This window comes from Pithys albifrons, chromosome 6, assembly GCF_047495875.1.
Source record: "Pithys albifrons albifrons isolate INPA30051 chromosome 6, PitAlb_v1, whole genome shotgun sequence".
In the NCBI taxonomy this organism is placed as follows: Eukaryota; Metazoa; Chordata; class Aves; order Passeriformes; family Thamnophilidae; genus Pithys; species Pithys albifrons.
Genome location: NC_092463.1, coordinates 29173036 through 29193269, shown reverse-complemented (window position 1 = coordinate 29193269; position 20234 = coordinate 29173036).

Below are 20234 nucleotides of genomic sequence, written 5' to 3'. Positions count from 1 at the left end.
TTGCTCACCTCTGTCTGTTTGTGACAAAGCTCAAAAGCACTGGATTATACTAAGTTTAACATATTTTAGGACACTTCTGCAACCAACCATGATTCCTTCCACCTCTCATACTCCATCCCACTATATATGACCTAAATGGGTAGCCATGCTATTTCTCTCCAAGAAAGTGATTTTGTTCAGGCTACAGTAACTGGACTATATTTGTTTTCCAGTCTCAGTGATCCCACAGCTAATACATGGAAGACTGTTGCCGTTGAGATGCTTATACTGTCCCTACAGACCTTCCAAATGTAGACAATAATAGTGTCTCTGGTGCTAGTTTTCTTGTTGATGAGTGTGTAATGCCTATCAAACCCAAGTTTATGCCTATATGATACCAAACATCTTCATGCCCAGTTTTCTAATGAGCTGTCATGAAATGTACTCTGAGTTAATAAATCAGTGCAACATATCTATTTTAATGAAACAATCTGAGGAGCACAAAATTGGAATTTGCATTCACTAGTAACACAGTGTAAGAACTGAGATGCTTACACATCTTTCATCAGGTTTCCTTGTGACTATTTTGATACTATCATTAGTTAGAAAATTGCATCTGTTTTACATGGGATATTTGTCTGGCCAATACACAGGACAGATACAACAGTAAGACATCAATGTCTATAAAAGATTTTTCCCTTGGAAACCGTAGTTCAGTGGCTGAAGAGTAGAAAGAAAAGAAAGGATTTCTAAGCTGATGCCACTAAATACTGCAATAGAAAATTGTAATCTCCCTTCTCTCCAGGCTCAGGAAACAGAAGAATCATACCTTCTCATGTCCTTTGTATCTATGGATAGTTTTGTGCTACACCTTTTAATTCACTAATACATACAAAGTATGTCTGCACTGTACAAGCAATGTTGTTTGGCACACAGGTACACCTTGGGTTTGGAAAGTTCCACATTGTCACAGACCAGCTAACACTCAGCATATGCTTGCTCTTGCTTTCCTATACTAGTAAGTCCTTACAGGCTTGAGTGTCATCATGTGCTGAAGAGTTTTGTTGTGCCCAAAAGGTGTAGAAGAATGCTCACTCTCACTGTGGCTACAGCACAGGAAGAAATGGTGTCTCTTAGGTTCCAGTGCTGTGGAATAATTCTGCCAATGTTTCTAAAGCAAAACCAAGCATTTCCTTAGTGACATTTCGTTGCTCTATTTTCTATTGTTGTTGTTGTTTTTATTATTAAAACTTACATTTTGGATCCTATTTAGGATCAAAGACTTCAGGGTAAACATACTTGATGTAAGAAATTGTAGGATGTGAGGTTCTCTCTTTCTAAGTATTGCTGTACTTCAGTGATATATTTTAATCTAAATCACTTGAAAAACTGTCAACAGTACAGTTAATGGATTTAATTACAAATAATACTATTCTGACCTTTCTCCATCTAGATGTAGACATTTCACCCTCTAAAAATATATTTTTAAAATTCACTGATGACATATTGTTATTAATAGTCAAAAGACCATTGATGATATCCACAGTTCTAAAGCTTTTGATTTAATCATCATGTTCCCTTGATTAAAGAAACTGCTATTCTTTGGCCAATTATTTCTGGTATTATCTTGATTTGATTTCCATGGGCCATTGTAAAAATGTCAGTGAGACAAACTCTAATAAAATTGGTACATATGTGTGTTATTCAAAAATCTTGATTTACCCTTTTTTGTGCTGGAAAAACAAAACATTCAGTGAGAAACAGTCCTCCAAATAGAAAGCAGACACATAGAGATATCTGTTTTGCAGAATACATCCATACAATCCTGTGTTTCAGCAGAGGTTAATGGTACCTCAGGTTGCTGTAAATGATGCCAAGTAAATCCTCTTCTGGAAGAACTATATGTTAGATCAACATTGTTGGGCATTATTTATACTAACAGTATGATGTCTGTGCTATGACTGATTGGCATGAATCTGTCATAAAACAGCCTGAGCTTTGATTTCAGATAAAGGTCTTTCTACTTGGACTAGGCACTATTAGGAAGCCCTGGGTGTGCTGTGCCTCCCTAAGCTCAGTGCAGCAGCCTAGCACACCTGAAAGGAAAAGATTTTAACATCCCAGCCTAGCAGCCCAACTGGGTCCTTCAGTACAAAGAGACCCTACTTGAGGAAGTTTTTAATCCTGTACTGGCCTGTTTGGGTCACCTGCACAGCACAGAACAAGATCTGTACTTGATCAAACCCACTAGTTTTCCTTAATGCCTTAAATACCAAAGGTCAAAACACAATGAAAAAATCTAGTTGGTGGATTTCAGAAAATTTCTGAAAATCACCCATGAGACTTTGTCCTCTCTAAGACGGTGACAAAAGTCCAAATCACAGCAATGAAGCCAGAAACTTTTCTGTAACTACTTAAATGACACTATGCCAAACAACCTACAGGTTGTAAGCCCAGATGAAAGTTACATTTGCATCTTATCTGTTTATATGAGTATATTTTCCAGTGAATTCTCTGAAAGTGCAAATATGTTATTTTTGCTTTGATATGCTCTGTAAGACCTTTCAAGTTTAGTCACTGACTTAAACTACATTCAATTCTAAAAGTCCTGTTCTGGTTATGAACTGACACTGCTTATCTTGAAAACATCTCTGAATCAAGCAAGTTCAGTCATGTGGAAGTTTAGTCATGTAGATTTATTTAATTTACTGCACATTTAGAAATCTGCAGCTTTATTTTTGCTGATTTTGTTCCTACATTCTGCAACTGACCCCATATCCTTCCAAAGAGAAATTATTTGCTTTCAGTTATGCTAATATATGATCTATAATTATAATTCTACATTAAGGGAGATGTCTATACATATACAAGCTGGGTGGGTGTGTAGGTGGTGGGGAGTGCATGTATGAACTTTGCCCTTAATGAAATATTTCTGAAGTAGGTGTTTTGTTGCAGAATTCCCTTGGAGATAATAACACTATTTCAGAACATAATAGTCACCAGCTGGAGTACAACCTACTTTAAATAGGGAATTTGAAAGAAATATACAAACTGTTGTCCTAATATCAAAACACTCAGTGGCCATGATATGCAAACAACAACTTGACAGTTTATTTGCCATAATATAAATAGTTATTTTATCTGCTAGCAAGCTCCAGGAGAGGAAAGTGACCTCAGCATGAAATTCAGTCATAGGATCACAGAAATTAACACTGCAAATGAATAATGGAGCATCTAAGCTTTCTCACTCCAAAGCTAGAATAATTCTCAGAACATATCTGATTATGCAGTCAAACTTTTTCACTTTCCCCATATAATGAAACCTTTACTGACTTTTTTTTCAAGTTACTTTTCTGTCTAATAGCCTTTAGGAGTCTCTAAGCACCCCATTTAAATTTTTCTGTGATTTATTTCTTCTTTCTTATGATTAGGTTCCCTAAAGCTGCTGCCTTAAAAGGATTTCCCTTGTGCATATGTGAAAACTCTTATCGTGTACCAAAGGGGTGATTGGACTCTTCTGCCCAGCACCTATCAGTATGACAAGAGGGCATGACCTTAAGCTCTGCCAGGGGAGGTTTAGATTGAATATTAGGAAGAAATCCTTTACATAGAGGGTGATCTGGCATTGGAATGGACTGCCCAGGGAGCTGGGCAGGATTCTCCATCCCTGGAGGTTTTAAGGTGAGACTGGATGTGGCATTTAGTGCCATAGTCTAGTAACCGCAGTAGTAGTGAATCAAGGGCTGGACTTGATGATCTCAGAAGTCTTTTCCAGACCTGCTGATTCTATGATTCTATGTTGCTCCTTCTCACAGTTTCATAAATTAGATGTATTCAGCTTCAAAATTAATCCCAGATGATTTTCCCATTGATAAAAGTGAATTATCTCTTCTAGGACTGGCTTAAAACTTGAAAGTTTTAACCACATTTTTCTTTGCTGACATTGCCACTTGTTTCCCTATGAAAAACACTTATCCAGGTTAGTAGTGACTGAAATTCATTACCATATAATGACAGCTGGTTTTATCACAGATTTCTTTCCCCTGTGGCATATGTTTTCAATACTGCTATTTATGATACAGCTTGAATGCACTAACAGATAGTTAAAATCATGCAACAAACGTGCAAGGTTCTGAACCAGATGAAAATTTAAAATAAAGAAAGCATTTCAGTGTCAGCGCCATGATTCAAATGTTCTTTTCTCAACCAAGATGGACTCATAACTAGCATATTTTGTTATCATGCCTTTAAAAGATGTGTTTTTCTCTCACTCCAATGCTATTCAAAATCTTTCTTAAAGAAATTTTCAAAGTATTATATGAATTAGTAATACAAGTTATATTAGTGTCCCATTAAAAAAAAAACTATTTTGCTTCTGAGAGATAATTTGTTTTGGAAATTTGCCTTTTTATTTTTAATTAGCCCTTGTATATATTCACTGATCCACCTGAGATACATTCTCTATCTGTCTCCATACTCATCATACCTTGCAACACTGTTAACCAACTTCAGATCAAAATAAGAATGAGGTCAAAGCCTTAAAGAGAAATCTCATAAGTTTCATTTAATTTTGTGGTTGGATAGAGGACACAGAACCAGATTGCAGTCCCACTAGGAATAAAGCATCAGTGACAGCTGTGCACTTATCTTTTTTGATTGACCTCTTGCTAACCAGTCAGCAAGTATTCTGCCGGAATGTCAGCGCTAAAGTAACTCTGAACTACTGAGAGCATATAATGTTCTCTGAACAGCTGATATCTGCAGACATGAAAGACAGCTGAGAGGACTGGAAAGGAAAGTCTAATGGAGCTGGGCATAAAGCTCACCATAAGTGGTCAAAGCTGCTGCAACAGGGCAAAAGAAGGGATGTAAGATTATCAAATACAAATCCTCAAAATAACACTTCATTAGCTCTGCTGTTCTCAGAATAATTTGTTTTATTTTTTCTATCAAGACAACAGAAACCAAAACATAACCAATGGACTATGACAATAAAACGATTCCTTAATACAATGAATTTTGTACACCAACAGGAACAGCAAATAAGCTCCACTATCTTAAAGAAAATGCATTTCCTTTTTTAGATTGTATAGATTGAACACAGCCAACCAAGTGATCACGCTATAGAATTTTGCAGAGAGCTTGAAAAAGACATACAGCTACATGATATTGCAGCTAACTGTGATAGCATCTGAGGAGTCCATCTCAGCACCCTGCTGCACTCAGCACAATGCATGCATATGGAGAGAACACATATTTTCCTCCTTCCATCTGATTTTCTTTTCACTCATCTTCTTTTATGTCTCCATCTGTATATAAGGATAATACCAGGGGCTGAAGAGGAGAACCTCATTCACAGCAAACACCTAAAAAACCCCACTACTGTTAAGTCAGTTCCCTGTAACAGCTATTCTGGTGCCAAATTTGTTAGGGTTTTTTGTGACATAGGGATAAAATGACTGTGTGATGGACCCCAGAGTAGTCCCAGTAGTATTCTGTCAAGTTGCTGTCAATTTTCACTCCTTCTCATGCCATCACTGTCAAGCTTGTAAAACCGGATGCTTTGTTACTGATGCAGTGAGATCAAGTTGCATTGATATTGCAGAGGTAGGTTTGTGAGTAATTAGAGAACACTGGACTGCTGGGCTCATAACTGGTACTATCTTGGGTAGTAAATTTATCTCAGAGCAGAACTAAAGAATAAAGTGGGTTTTTTGGCTAGCTGCTAGTAGTTTGGTTGGCTGGTTTGAAACAAAAAGGAAGGAAGAAAAGAGGAGGGGAGGGAGAAAGGGAATGGGAAAGGGAAAAGGGAAAAGGGAAAAGGGAAAATGGAAAAGGGAAAAGGGAAAAGGGAAAAGGGAAAGAGGAAAGAGGAAAGAAGTTTGGTTTGGTCCAGAAAACAAAAAAAGAAAAAAAAAATTTTAGAGACAAGACCACTTAAAATCTCTCACAAATTCATACTGCACCTTGTTAGTTTTTTAAAATATGGTAAGACATAATACAATCAGTCAGTAAATATTTGGAGAGATCCTTTTCAATTTTTTTTTTTATTTGGAGTAGAATCATAGAATCATAGAATCGATTGGGTAGGAAAAGACCTCCAAGATCATCAAGTCCAACCCTTGGTCCAATTCCAGTCTGTTTACTTGATCATGGCACTCAGTGCCACGTCCAATCTGTTTAAAAACCTCCAGGGATGGTGAATCTACCACCTCTCTGGGCAGGCCATTCCAATGTCTGATTACTCTCTCCGTAAAGAATTTTTTACCAATATCCAACTTAAATTTCCCCTGGCAGAGCTTGAGCCCGTGCCCCCTTGTCCTATTGCTGAGTGCCTGGGAGAAGAGACCAATCCCCACCTGACTATAACTTCCCTTCAGGTAGTTATAGACAGTGAAGAGATCACCTCTAAGACTCCTCTTCTCCAGACTAAACAACCCCAGCTCCCTCAGCCTCTCCCCACAGGACTTATGCTCCAGTCCCTTCAGCAACCTTGTTGCTCTTCTCTGGACCCGCTCCAGCACCTCAATGTCCTTTCTGAACTGAGGGGCCCAGAATTGAACACAGTACTCAAGGTGTGGCCTCACCAACGCAGAGTACAGGGGAAGGATCACTTCCCTGGTCCTGCTGGCCACGCTATTTTTGATACAGGCCAGGATCCCATTGGCCTTCTTGGCCACCTGGGCACACTGTTGGCTCATGTTGAGCTTCCTGTCAATTAGTACCCCCAAGGTCCCTTTCTGCCTGGCTGCTCTCCCACCACTCTGTCCCCAGACTGTAGGGCTGAATGGGGTTATTGTGGCCAAAGTGCAGGACCTGGCACTTGGCCTTATTGAACTTCATCCCATTGGAATCAGCCCATCTCTCAAGTCTATCCAGATCCCTCTGCAGAGCCCTCCTGCCTTCCAGGAGATTGACACTCCCTCCCAACTTGGTGTCATCAGCAAATTTGCTGATGATGGACTCAATCCCCTCATCTAAATCATCAATAAAGATGTTAAACAGGACTGGACCCAACACGGACCCCTGAGGAACACCACTAGTGACCGGCCACCAGCTGGATGCAGCTCCATTCACCAGCATTCTCTGGGCCTGGCCCTCCAGCCAGCTCCTAATCCAGCAGAGGGTACCCCTGTCCATGCCATGGGCTACCAGCTTTTCCAGGAGTACGTTATGAGAGACAGTGTCAAAGGCCTCGCTGAAGTCTAGATAGACCACATCCACAGCCTTACCCTCATCCACCAGGTGGGTCACCTGATTGTAAAAGAAGATCAGGTTGGTCAGACAGGACCTGCCCCTCCTAAACCCATGCTGGCTGGGTCTAATCCCTTGCCCATCCTGAAGGTGCTGTGTGATTGCACTCAGGATGATCTGCTCCATAACCCTGCCAGGCACAGAGGTCAGGCTGACAGGCCTGTAGTTTTCAGGGTCAGCCTTGCAGCCCTTTTTGTGGATTGGGGTGGCATTCAGCAATTTCCAATCATCTGGGACCTCCCCAGAGAGCCAGGGCTGTTGGAAGATGATGGAGAGCGGCTTGGCAAGCTCTTCTGCCAGCTCCCTCGTCACCCCGGGATGGATCCCGTCTGGTCCCGTAGACTTATGAGGATCCAGCTGGCTCAGTAAGTCACTAACTATTTCCTCCTGGAATACATGGAGGCAATTTGGCTTCCTATCTCTGTCTACCAGCTCCAGAGGCCAGTTGTTTTGAGGGCCACCTGTCTTACTGGTAAAAACTGAGGCAAAGTATGTGTTAAGTACCTCAGCCTTCTCCTCATCTTTGTTAACTGTATTTCCCTCCAAGTCCAACAGAGAATGGAGGTTTTCCTTGCCCCTCCTTTTGTTATTAATGTATTTATGGAAGGACTTTTTGTTATCCCTAACATAACTGGCCAAATTAACTTCAAATTGCACTTTTCTTTCCCTGATTTTTTTCTGCATGACCTAGCTATCTTCATAAATTCTTCATAAGGAGCCATCCCTTTTTTCCACAGTCAGTAAACTTTCTTTTTATCCCTGATTTGCTTCAGAAAGTAAGTATGAAAAAAATTACTCAAGCACCACAAAACAATAAACCAAGCATTATCCCTCTCCTCCCTAAATGTCATGAGATTGCTTAGAAACAAGTGATTTTCAGAAAACAGTATCATTGGAATCTTCATTCATGTTTCCTGAGAGTTTGGGAAAAATTTTTACCAGTAAACTAGAAAGTTCCTTTTAACATTAGAGTCTCATTTTGTAAAAACAGAGAGCTGGGGTTTTGTGAGACTAGGGACCAGAATTGCAGCCAATACCAAATATCCCTCAAGCTTGTGGTGAGGTTGTGAGAAATCCATTTCTTGAAATCTTGCATTGCATTGCCATATTAATGAGTTCAAAAATAACTCATTAGCTTCTCTTTGTCCTCTCTTTTTCAAGGATATCAATCATTCAGCAGGAGCATATACCAGCAAGACAGTATTCCTAACCTAAAAGGTTACAAAAGTCAACTGAAGGTGACCAGCCTTCTCCCAACATCCTCCAGTTGCTGTTGTATGTACACCGTGAGCACTAAACAGGACTTTTTCCCCAAAACTGTGGGTCTAGGCAGACACTCCTACTCTTCAGTCATGGGACAACAACATGGGTGGTACAGGTATACACTGATACACAACCTTGTCTTTACCTAACAGAGAGGAAAATGTTTATCTATTTTGTGTCACTTCACTGTTATACATAAAGAGAAGAAAAGGCAGACTACTTTCAGATTGCTATTGAAAAGTTAGCACTGTACAATCTTATTAAAAATACTTCCCTTAAAAATTTTGCAGAAATAAGAATGCTCCATAGTAAAAAGAAAACAGCCACATCATGGCCCTAACTGAGGAAATACAGTAAAGAACTGTTTGCAATAAAGCTAAAGATCTCTTTTTTCACCTTTTGTGCTCTAGAGGTTCTTAATGAAAAATGTGCACTCAAAAGACATAGATGAGCTTTCCACAGTCTAGCATGAGCAAAGAAGTAGCTATCCATAAAGGCAAATGTCCAGTATTATTCAAATTATTTGGAATACTGTTCCTGCTGACAGCAGAGTGGCATTTGGAAAAAGGAGCTTGTATTTGAACAAAATGGTTTTTACAGTTACTCTGTGATATGACAAGAAAAGAATATGAGAGGAAGGCAAGGACAGAAGTGATGTGTTTTCTTTAGAATTATTGTAATCACAAAAGTTTTCAGCAGTACTATGTGTATGAGTGCACAGTTCTTTATTGAATACTTGAAATACATCACCTGCTTCCCCCCAAGAATGATGACACCAAGTTCAGTACTAGCAGGACATTTATGGGGACCTGGTGACTTTTCTAGTCAGGCTGTTATATGCCCTGACCATCACGGTTTCTTCCCTTGCTCTTGTGCATCATCTTCCAACTCCCTAAGTGGAGTTAAACCACTCAAAGTCACTTTCAGAAATGGGTCCACAGCACAGCGATTAGATCCCAGGAACAGTTTTGTTGGATCCAGAATACTTTAGGCTGGGTAGGTGTTTTACTGATCTCTGGATCCACACACAGTTCTGATTTTGAGACTTAAAGATGCTGCAAAACACTTCCAGAGAACACTCCTCTGTTTTTAAAAAATGTGTTTAGCCAAAAAAAAAAAAAGAAACAAACAAAAAAAAAACCCCAACCATAATTAATACAGCATGTTTGGACTTCACTTAGTTCTTTACTAGATTTCAAGGAAAAGCAAGCAAAATAATTTTTCCAAGTCATCCAGTGCAATAGAGCCAGGGGATATCACACTATGACATTCTCATATTTTCATGCTGTCAATAAACCTCCCAGAAAGGGGCAAGACCACTTGCTAAAATGTTCTTTCTGGCTTAAAGAAGCTTTTGGTTAAGGATAGTAGAAAGTATTTCATTGGCATGGCTTTATTTGCTTTCTCTTTTTTTAACTAAGAGACACAGCTTTCATGTCACAGGTGTGTTGTATGGTCACAGCAGCTTACAGAGGAGCTGTCCTTGCCATCAACTCACTTGATTCTGTCCTTAGTAAGTCATACAAAAAGCTAGTAATGTATCAACTAACTGATGCACTACAGTATAAATTTTTAAAGTAAAATAACTATAAGTTGGGGATTTTCTCTGTCCAAGCACTAAGGGTCTTGTATGTTGTTTCCACTAATGTAGCTACTTATGCCATGAAATACTACTGAAATCAATGGGACTATTTATGGAGTCATTTGCTATTCAAAGGGCTTGATTCTCTGATTATTTATTCTGGTTTTTCAGTAGTGTTACTCTGCTTACTTGAACAGTGTTACTTCTATTTTAGCTGATGCAAAAGAAAGTACTGTCAAAGGTGACCTAGTCTGGCACTAAATCGCTTAGTAAGTAGTTGCTTCAAAATAAAGAAAATAATATCTTTTGGTAAGGGCAAATCACAGCTTATCAAAAATCCAAATCTGGATTTTGTATGTTCAGTTGGATATTTCAAATAAAAATAAATGCTCAAAGGTAGCATTATTTTGAAGCCCAAACACTCTGTATATTCTTGATGAATAGTATGTGTCTGGAATTAAATCTTGCCTTGCTAATGTCATTAGGAGACCTTAAACAGAGATCAAATTTCACCCCTTAGAAACAGGCTTACAAAGGCTTTTGTTAACACAGTTCTTCATTTCATAAAGCTTAGATGCCCAACTCATGCACCATTCCAGCATATTTCAATTATTTAATTGAGTACACAGTCTGCTTCCCACTACCTCCTTTCCCAAGCGCCTTAAAGAAATATATGAAGATCAAGCCCCAGGTGAGAGAGATCAACCTGATAGCTGCAACTTCCTATTTCACAGTTATCCTGAAAGTTTGGTCACAACACAGGTGTCCTGATTGCCTGACAGGTACAAAGCTCATCCTCCTGGCAGGTGGGGTTTGAAAGCTTCGTTTTCTGACATTTTCAAGTCAGGCAGGGAGCAAAAAAATGATCTACAATAGCCTGTTTATTTGCTATTGCAGGAAATAAAAAGGCTTCTAAGAAGCACCAGACTTACTGTGCCTGCTTTTATGGGTTCTGTGTAAATGTGTGCATACTTTCAGATTTTATGCACATGTGAAGATCAGCTGTCCCGGTTATGCATGGTGGGTGGCATGCTGTGGCAGGAAGAATGGGCTCCACAGTCATAATTGGTAAGCTTCTGATGAGCTTACTGAGCACAGTACACATCATGTAGCACTTTTCACATTGCCAAGTTAACAGCTATCACCAGAGATAGAATTTAAACTGCTGGAATAAACAAAGTCAAGGGGAAGTATCTCGCTGAAATGTCACCTCCTACAGAGCTTGTGGAAAGCCATTACTATTGTAAAGATGCATACATAGGATTTCAAAATTTGTATTATACCTTAAAAGATATCATTCAAGAATGTAAAGCATACAGCAAGGACAAACAATTATCTTTTCCAGAGATTAAATAAGAGAGCTATTTTTTATTATGTTGAAAACTTCTTGGTAGCTTACAGATTGTACTTTATTATCCAAAGTGGTCTAACTCAACTAAAATAGTTCATTTGAGGAAAAAAAGTCTAAGATATTGGTGGTTATGAAGTTTTAACTTACCTGCTTTACTTTGCCTGAAAGATAGGGCTATAATCTCAGACAGCTACCAAGAGAACTAACTGGCTCACAAATTGGAAGAACTTTTTCTAAGTGTAAAGAGCTGCTCAAGCAGTAACACTGTGCCAAAGTAGCCCCAGAATTCTGGATCTGAAGAGAGAACATAGGAACCCTCCACCTGAACAGCTAGCACTTTGGAAAGGTAGACTAAAAAGCAGGACCAGAAACCAAACAGACTGTGCAACATCAGCCCTTTAGGTTCACTTGAGAATGTCTGATGCTGGAGTCCTGAGCAGGCTGTGCTGCAAAAGGGAGGGCTGTGCTGCAAGGAGGATCTGCAGGGCTGGGACAGTGGTCCAGCTGAGTGTTGAGTTTCATCTTTGGTCCCGTTCACTGTCCTTCAAGACCCAGGCACAAGACAAGGGCCCTAAAGTGCATTGTCAGTAAGTATCTCACAGTACTGGTGGGACCTTATTTAGGGGTAGTCCCAACAACAGAACAGAGAGGAAGATGTTGAAGGCTCTGCATCTAGCTAATACTGTCTGATTTATTGTTCATGGACTCTTCACATAGACTAGGTAGCTATGGAAAAGGGCATTTCATTGCTGTCCCCAAAGGAGAGCACAGAGAGGAGACCGCATATTTCACAGAGGGCTTGCAAGCTAATACAAAAAACACATTTCCAAAGATGGCAGCTGTAGATATTGATGGGCTGCCCCATCCTCTCCAGAATTTCTTGCTCTTGCCCTGGCCCATCCAGCACCGAGGTGCTATAGTTCATAAGATGCATCAGCTTTACCTACAGAGCTACTAGAGGAGCTGAGAATGAGTGGAAAAAGGAATGGTTGCAGAAGCACGAGTTGCTGATCAGAGAGCTCCCAGCCGTGCTCTCTGCCCAGAACAGACCTGCGGCCCTGGCCCGGGGCAACTCCAGTGCGGCAACCAGGTAGCGGGAAGGGAGGCAGCGGCTGCTCCATATGAGAGAGACAAACTGTGCAGCCACGCAACTCTCTGTAGAGCGTTTGCAGGCATCCAGAAGCCATTTTTGTTTGCCCGTGGCTAACACGGGTCACCCAGCCTGGTGCACTGTTGCACACAATCACTGGTGATAAAATAAATAGCTGGAATATGGGAATTGAAGCAATTCAAAGAAGACCAAGAGCCCTCAACACAAAAGTGTTACCTAGGTATCGAGCACTATTCTGCTTGAAATCCTTGGCAAAGACAGTAGAATTGCATTACTTTTTTTTTTTAATTCTCCTCCCCCACACCCTTCCCTACCCCTCTTGCTGAGGTCACTCTGATGTAAGTGATATATAACATAAGTGCACGTGAAAGCTCTATTACAGAGACTGTGACATCCCAGAGCGGTGTGTATTTCCCTGTCTCTGGCATTATTCCTCTGCTTGCACTGGGGTCTAGTGGGAAGGCAGCCGAAGTCCTGCTAGCAAATTACAGAATGTAGTAAGCCTCAAAAGGGACAAAGCCTGGTGAGGAGGGGTTAAGGCAGCCTGCAGCCCTACGCCCAGCAAGTGAAGCCAAACCCGGCAACCTGGGGGGGCATGGCGGGAGAGAAACCGCAGAACCAAGGGGAGAGCAGAGATACAGGGACCATACGCTCGGGAGACCCACTCGGCTTCCTGCCCTGCTGGCTACTTTGATTTTTGATTGTTCTTCCTCCGCTACTTGAAGGAAAGGAAAAACATATTACTTTATGAAGGGGGCAGAAAAGTAAATTATTATTTTGTTTCCTGCTTGACTTGAGGGCTAGAGATTAATCTACTTAGCCCATTCGTTCGTTTGAATTAATGTCAAGAGGTAAAAACACACCCGGGAAAATTAGACAGGAGAAGGATCACCTTTTGCTAAAACCGTACTTTTCATACGTTAATTTATTTGTGCTTATTTTTCCCACGTCTGTTCTCCGATTGTAAGAAGTATACCAAGTGTGAAATAAACGTTTCGACAAAGTAAATAACTGTTATTACTTCTACCAGTCCATAAATACGGTCTGAAACCAATAATTGATCACATTACCTTCCATTTTCCTACTTCCACTTACTGAAGGACACGGTGCAACGAAAACCGCCAAGAGCACAGAGGGAGCGAAACGAGCTGGGGCGAGAGGACGGCCCTGCCCGTAGGCGGTGATTCTGTCGGGGACAGGTGACACAGAACTTCTTCCTTCGCGGGAGAGCTCGGAAGGGCCGTCTGAAAGGTGTGACAACGAAGGAGCTGGTTATAAAAAGGGAGGGCTGGGTTGATGCTGCCTAGGTGGAAGGCGAGGATTGAGCTTACACCTGGAGACGCGAGGTCGGCCTCCCCGGCCTACAAGACCCCAATTTTTCCCCAAAGCCCGAGAGTCGGGCGCCGCCTGACATGGTAGCAGCACCTGGGGCGGCAGTAGATCTTGGAGAACGTACCAAGGGGCGATCGCGGACGATGGGGGCACCAAGAGCTGGGCCGTGACAGTCACCGAAGACCTAGAGCTCCTTCCCGGCCTGGGCCGGCGGCACCGCCGCTGCCGCCAAGTCGAGGGGCATTGCCCGAGGCGGTGGCGGGGCCAGGGCTGGGTGGAGGCTGTTCGCCGAGAACACCGAGCCTCTGCCGGGAACAGGCGGTCTTCCCGGCAGTTCTGCCGCCCATCCCGCTCGGTCCGGCCTGCCAAGACGGCGGGGCCTAGGAAGGGGGCCAGCAGGATTTGCCCATTCCCATCAGAAACAGGGCAGTTAAGGCAAGTTGTATGGGAATGCTTCCACATACCCCTTAAAGACATTTCCTCTGGTGACCCCAAGTGTTTTATCCCCCTCCGCTCCAAAGAAGTCGAGGGCAAAAACTGCTGCTTCCTGATAGCATACTGTCAGGCTCCTAACAACACCCGAAGAGGGAAGCTAACATGACGGCTGGGACGTGTCAGCCAGCGGCCACCTTTCCCTCTCAAGGGACTGGTAATCTCGTTTTCCTCCCCTCCGCGGCTGCAGCGCTGGAGTGTCGAAGTGGGTTACCACCTGGGATACTAGACAGACAAACCTACCCTCTTCTGCGGGAATCAGGAAAACACACATACAAAAAAAATTACACATCTCGAATTTTCCTTACCCTTTTGCTAAAGAAATTTATGTGTATTCCCGATAGGAACGAGATCTTTCGGATGCCAAGCAGCCCTCTTTCGAATATGTTCACATTAGGTATGATGTTCATAATAACAACTCCGAGAATTATGAGACAAGATCACGTTTGACAGTGTTTGAGAAATTCAAATACAGCTGCATCGGCTTTGTCTCTGGTTCAGTTACATTTATTTCCCCAAGCTAGGCAGACAGCCTGAGTGAAGCATGACAATGAGGTTTGTAAATAGCAAATGGAAGGGTTTGCTGGGTTGTTGGGTTTATGTTGGTTTTTTTTCTTCTTCCCCTCCCTGTTTGATTTTACTCTCAATCCAAATAACCTTCCTCAGTGAACGTTTCAGACAAGAGAATGTGAGCGGGAGGGGGTGAGGGGGACTCATAATTGCAGGTTCCCTTTGGAGCTGGAATTAAAACGCTGACGGCGTGTGTTGCAGAGGAAAGGTGCAGAAGCAGCCTCCGCTCTGACTGCAGGACGGCTGTGTTGTCAGTGCCATAGCGTTTATTTACAGCCAAGCACTTGAGAGCAAATGACGCTTCCAAAGCGCAAAGTTAGGGGCTATGCCCGAGGTGCCGCGATCCCCGGTGGGAGAGGGACCCAGGCGCAAAGACCTACTCCTTCCGCTGGGACTCCGCAGCCGCGCAAGGAGCGCCCCGTGAGGGGTATTGCTTCTAGCCAATTTCACATTCGCACCTTTCCTGTTGAGATCTGAACGCCCCGAAGCGGGGCTGGGCGAGAGGGAGGTCGACTGGAGATGGCTTTAAAATATCTTAGTCAGTAGAGCAAAGAGATGAACATTAAGACAGCTCATTTCGATTGGCTCCTCTTGTCAGATTCAAGTACCCTGTGCTTGATACCCCGCACAGATTTGTACCCGAGGGAAAACACTGAGGATGGGGTGAAATTAATAATGTCTTTCTTGCGCCAGAATACTCTCTTATTCAAGTCAGGTGGCCACTTCTATGGACTTCTCCCACTTTCACTATGTGAGAAATTTATTTCTTCCTTTCATCAAGGTCTTACTCTCATTCTCCCACTATCGTTGTCTCGGGGAGGTGGGGGGACGGGGGGGGGGGGAGGGGGACAAACAAAAATCAAACAAAACAAAACAAATCAACAACAACCCAATTTGCTCCGACTTCTCAGACCAGTTAAAATACATTTGCAAAAGTGTCTGCAGCTCTTCAAAACTTTCTCTGCTTCCTTATAAAAGCCACCTTCCCAGTGAGAGATTAGGGAGGGCTTGTTTATTTGTTTTTGGTTGTCTCGAAACTCTTTGTCGCTTGTTAATGCTTAGCGTGCCCGTCTCCTCACGGTCGGCCTCCCTGGGAGGTGCTGTGGTCCTGGCAGCTGGATCCGAGCCGCTGAGCACTTCACCTTATAACCCCCAAAGTTTCCAGCAGAGACTATTGTGCTTTGCTAGGTTTGGCTGAACATAGCAGTAACTATTTTTCTTGGACTATTTTTAGCCTCCGCGACTACAGTGAAAGCCTTTTTCTTGTGACTGCCATTCCAGTCCCTATTCATAAGGACGGGCAGGAGGTGGACGCCGGAATCCTTATCTTTTCGTGGGAGGACAGGAGGAAAAGCGTTGTCGCTTCGGGAAGCCCCTCATGAAGCAGTCGAAGCCTGTCCCTGCTCTTCTGCAAGCCGAGGAACGAGACTGCAATAATAGAATACAAACATGTGTTTTGTTTTCCATTAAGTCGATAGACCAGACAAGGTCTGACCCGGGGAAAAGATGACTTGAGCTGTTAATGAGAACTGACACTAGGATTTAAATAGTGAAGGCTCCCTTGGTCAGCGATGTCTCCACAATATTGCTTTTTTTCTTTTCTTTTTTTCCCCTCTTCTTCATAGGTCCGGGAGGTGCCCCAGCAGTGCGTGCAGAGACGGTGCCGGCCCGCGGGAACATCTCTCACAGGGAAGATGGCAGGGACTGCCACTCCTGTGTGTCTGCTTTGTTTTCATGGAGTGCTTTTGAAGGGGGGAGGGGGAGACGAAAGTGCTTATAATTCTTTTCTCCCTTGTGTGTAAACGCAAAACCGACGCACATTTTGTACTGGTACCAACACCGCACCGAAAACTTTGAGGCATTTGAGGGAGAACATAGCGGTGCCTGACACTTAGAAAACCGAGGGAAGCCGCGTCCAGCTGGGCAGGGGGTGCGGGACGCCTCCCCCTTGCTCGGGGACCCGGGCAGCGTCCGCTCCGCCGGCGCCGACTGCCCCTCGCCCTGCGGGACAGCGGCGCGCCCGGCGCTGGCGGCCCACGGCCGCAAGATGGCGCCGGCGCCGTTCGGATTGCGCTCCGTCCCCGCGGGAGGCGCCGCTGCCGCAGCTCCTTGAGCGGCCCTGGGCGGCCGCCGGGTACCGCTGGGTTCAACTCGACACGGTCGTGCTCGGGCGGAAATGCAGAGAGCCCTCGCCCCTCCGCTGGGCACGGCGAGGACGGGGACCCAGGGGACAACCTTAGGGTCCGAGGGACGGCAAGGCTTTCTGCGGCCCCGGCCGTGGCTGCCTTGTTAGGCGATACGGGTGCGGGGGAATGCTACGTGAGGGGAGCCCTGGTGTGAATTATAAAGAAAAAAGTCTACGGAAGACACTCGGGAGGTTCGAGCCGGGAACCTCAGTAGCGTGTCACTGCGGAGATGTAGGGAGTCCGCTTCGGCCGGCTGTAGGGGGCAAAGAACTGCGGGTCCTTGGCTGCCAGGGGGATTTGGCAAAGGTTACTGCGCACGGAGCTCCGGTGCCGCCAGAGGCAGATGCGACTCACGAAGTCGGTGGCTAGCCCTGGGAAAAGCTCCCGAGCTGAGCATTTCTGTTGTGTGAAGTGCCCGCATTAGCAGCCCGAACACGTAGGGAAAGGCTGACATCTGTGGCTTGGTACGAGGCACACGAGAAATGACAGAACTTCCCGGTTCAGAGGGGCGCCCCTGCTTCGGCTCCCGGCAAGGAGGGACCCACTGGGCCCCTGCAGCGCCCGAGTGAGCGGCTTGCCCCAGGGAAGGAAACCTCCTCTCCTGAGCTTTCCTCAAGTCTAAAAACAGCGATGTAAAGCTGTTTCTAGATTTGGAACAGTTACCGACAGTGCCCAGAAGTGAAAAGACCTTCAGTATAAACTTTGAGCCTGCTTCCAGTGGAAGCACAAATAATAAGAATTTCCAGGCTTTTGTCCCCGGTATACAAAATAAAACGTAAAATCAAGACTGTGCCATAGGTCATTTTCTCGGTCTTTGTGACAGCGCACCTCTGCTTTTGATTCCTGACTGCATAGTTTAATCTCCTCCCTGATTTTTTTTCAAGCCCATTCACATCACTGGCCTTAGGTAGGAAGAAACCAGAGATACATTATTTTCCAAGTGCTGATGAAACCCGTCTAGCCAGGGGAGACCCGTGGGAGCCGGCACTGAAGGCGCGGCCGGACAGAGGTTCACTTAGCTGCACGGCAGGAGGGACCCGCTCGGGTTGGTGCGGGGTCCACCCCATCATGAGCATGTATACACACACACTCCCTCAGGAGAAGTTTGGAGACTTTTCTAGGGCAGAAGATAAATAAGAAATTAAAAGAGGAAAAGAAAAAAAGTGGTACGGGATTAAACCCGATTTTTTTTAAAGCCTTCAGGTAGTGGTGAACTCCCTGAAAGTTTCTTCTATTATTCCTCGTATTTTCTGTAGTTTATGCTTTGCACTGGGTTGTCGGAATCACATCTGTGCTTGTGTGGTCAAAATAGTAAGGGGCACTCTTTTTACTTCGATAGGTTTCTGAGCCCTTGCCGGGCCACGGACGAATGGTACCCTTAAGTACCAAGCAGTGGGGCAAAAGACGTGTTGTAAGAACAGGTGAGAGTATCCCTGGTATAGCTCATATTTATTGAACTATCTAAAACGAAAGAACTTTAAAAAAAATTTGGTATTCTATGACACAATTGTTGCACAAACTGCCTTCAATCAAGTTGTTTTGTTTTCAGGGCTCTTTTGCAAGCATCTTCCACACACTTGGTGGAAAGCAGAGATCTCATGGGCTGTTCTGCATTTTCAGGGTCGACCAAGTCAGTCCTGAGAGAAAAAAAAAACAGTCGCTTTAGGAGAAAAATTGCTACTTCGTAGAGTTCAATGTATTTTTTAAACACCATATCTCAGAGAAAAGACCTCCTGTAACAGATTCCTAGATAGTGTCAAATTATAACGAATTGAATCACAAGACTCAATTACAAAGCAAATATTGTGATCAGTGTTGTGGGTAAAATCGGAGCCAGGTTTATAGAGGAATATTAGCTCAGATTTTTTTTTTTTAAAGTCAACAGTGATTAGATTGGTGTTAAGTCTAAAGACCTTTTCCTGTAGATGGCGTTCTTTGGGTACTGAGTAATCAATAACAGTACGGTCATACTCAGGAGACCTTATTAAGCTTTGGATAATAAAATAATTAATATGGGTTTAGTTATATTTTTATTTAAAGTGAAAATCCCTTGTTTTATCGTAAGCAAAAGTGTGTTTCTCCTTCACGTGGATACAAACAAATACTGTTTGAATAAATAAGTTGTTTCTGAACATTTTGTTGTCAAAGTGTTAAATGTCCCCGTCATTTTTATTCAAACACTAACATGATTACAGCCAATTATATATTCACCACTGTTCTTTATTTTAGAGTAATTGTACTTGTCACTAATAAAACAGAGACATAATGGATCACTACTGTTCTGAATTTTAAAGCAATTTTCTGTAATTTGATTGAATTATACATCATCTCCACTACTTTTTTATTTCTATATTTTGAAATACTATTTTCTTGAAAATTGCAGTTCTATTCCTGTTTTGTTGTTCCTGAAGTAACGAAACCTTCCATAACATTTATAAATAGAGCCTCATCCCTTCTGAAAAGTGGAAAATCATAATTTCAGCTCAAACATACTGAAACCTTTAAACTGAAACTCCAAAAGTCCAGAGAAGTGCCTAAACCAGACCGCTGGACTCAACGTGGTGTCCTCCTCGGAAATGAGAAGCAGAACATGAGCAGAACGGAAAAAAATTTCCCACGTGCAAAGGAAGGTTTGATGACCTTATTGCAATGATTTGGTGAGCTTCTTGGGTTCAAATGTAGAAATACGTCAAGATAAGCAATTCAGTTGCTAATATTTACCACAGAAGAATAGAGACACGGCGAAAATATAAGGTTAATTATATTCCTCCAAGAATTTAGAGCCATTATATACTGTCCGTGTGTTCTTACAAGTGGTGAATATAGGTGAGAAGCCCAGGAGTGATTTGGTTATCCTTTGGAAAAGACAACAGAGACGTAGAATGAAGCAGATGTGGAGACACCACAAACATATAGAAAATACTGTGCTGAGCTATTCTGCTGCTCCTCGCGGTGTTTAGCTGAGAATGAGCTTTCAGAGGGTTGGGGTTTTGCTGTTTTTTTCCAAAGCCGAAAGCATGTCTTTAATTTGGCAATTGTATCAACCATTAACGCGGTGAGATAAGATCCACGTTGTCGACAAACAAATCAAAAAAATTTATATAAAGGCTTTCA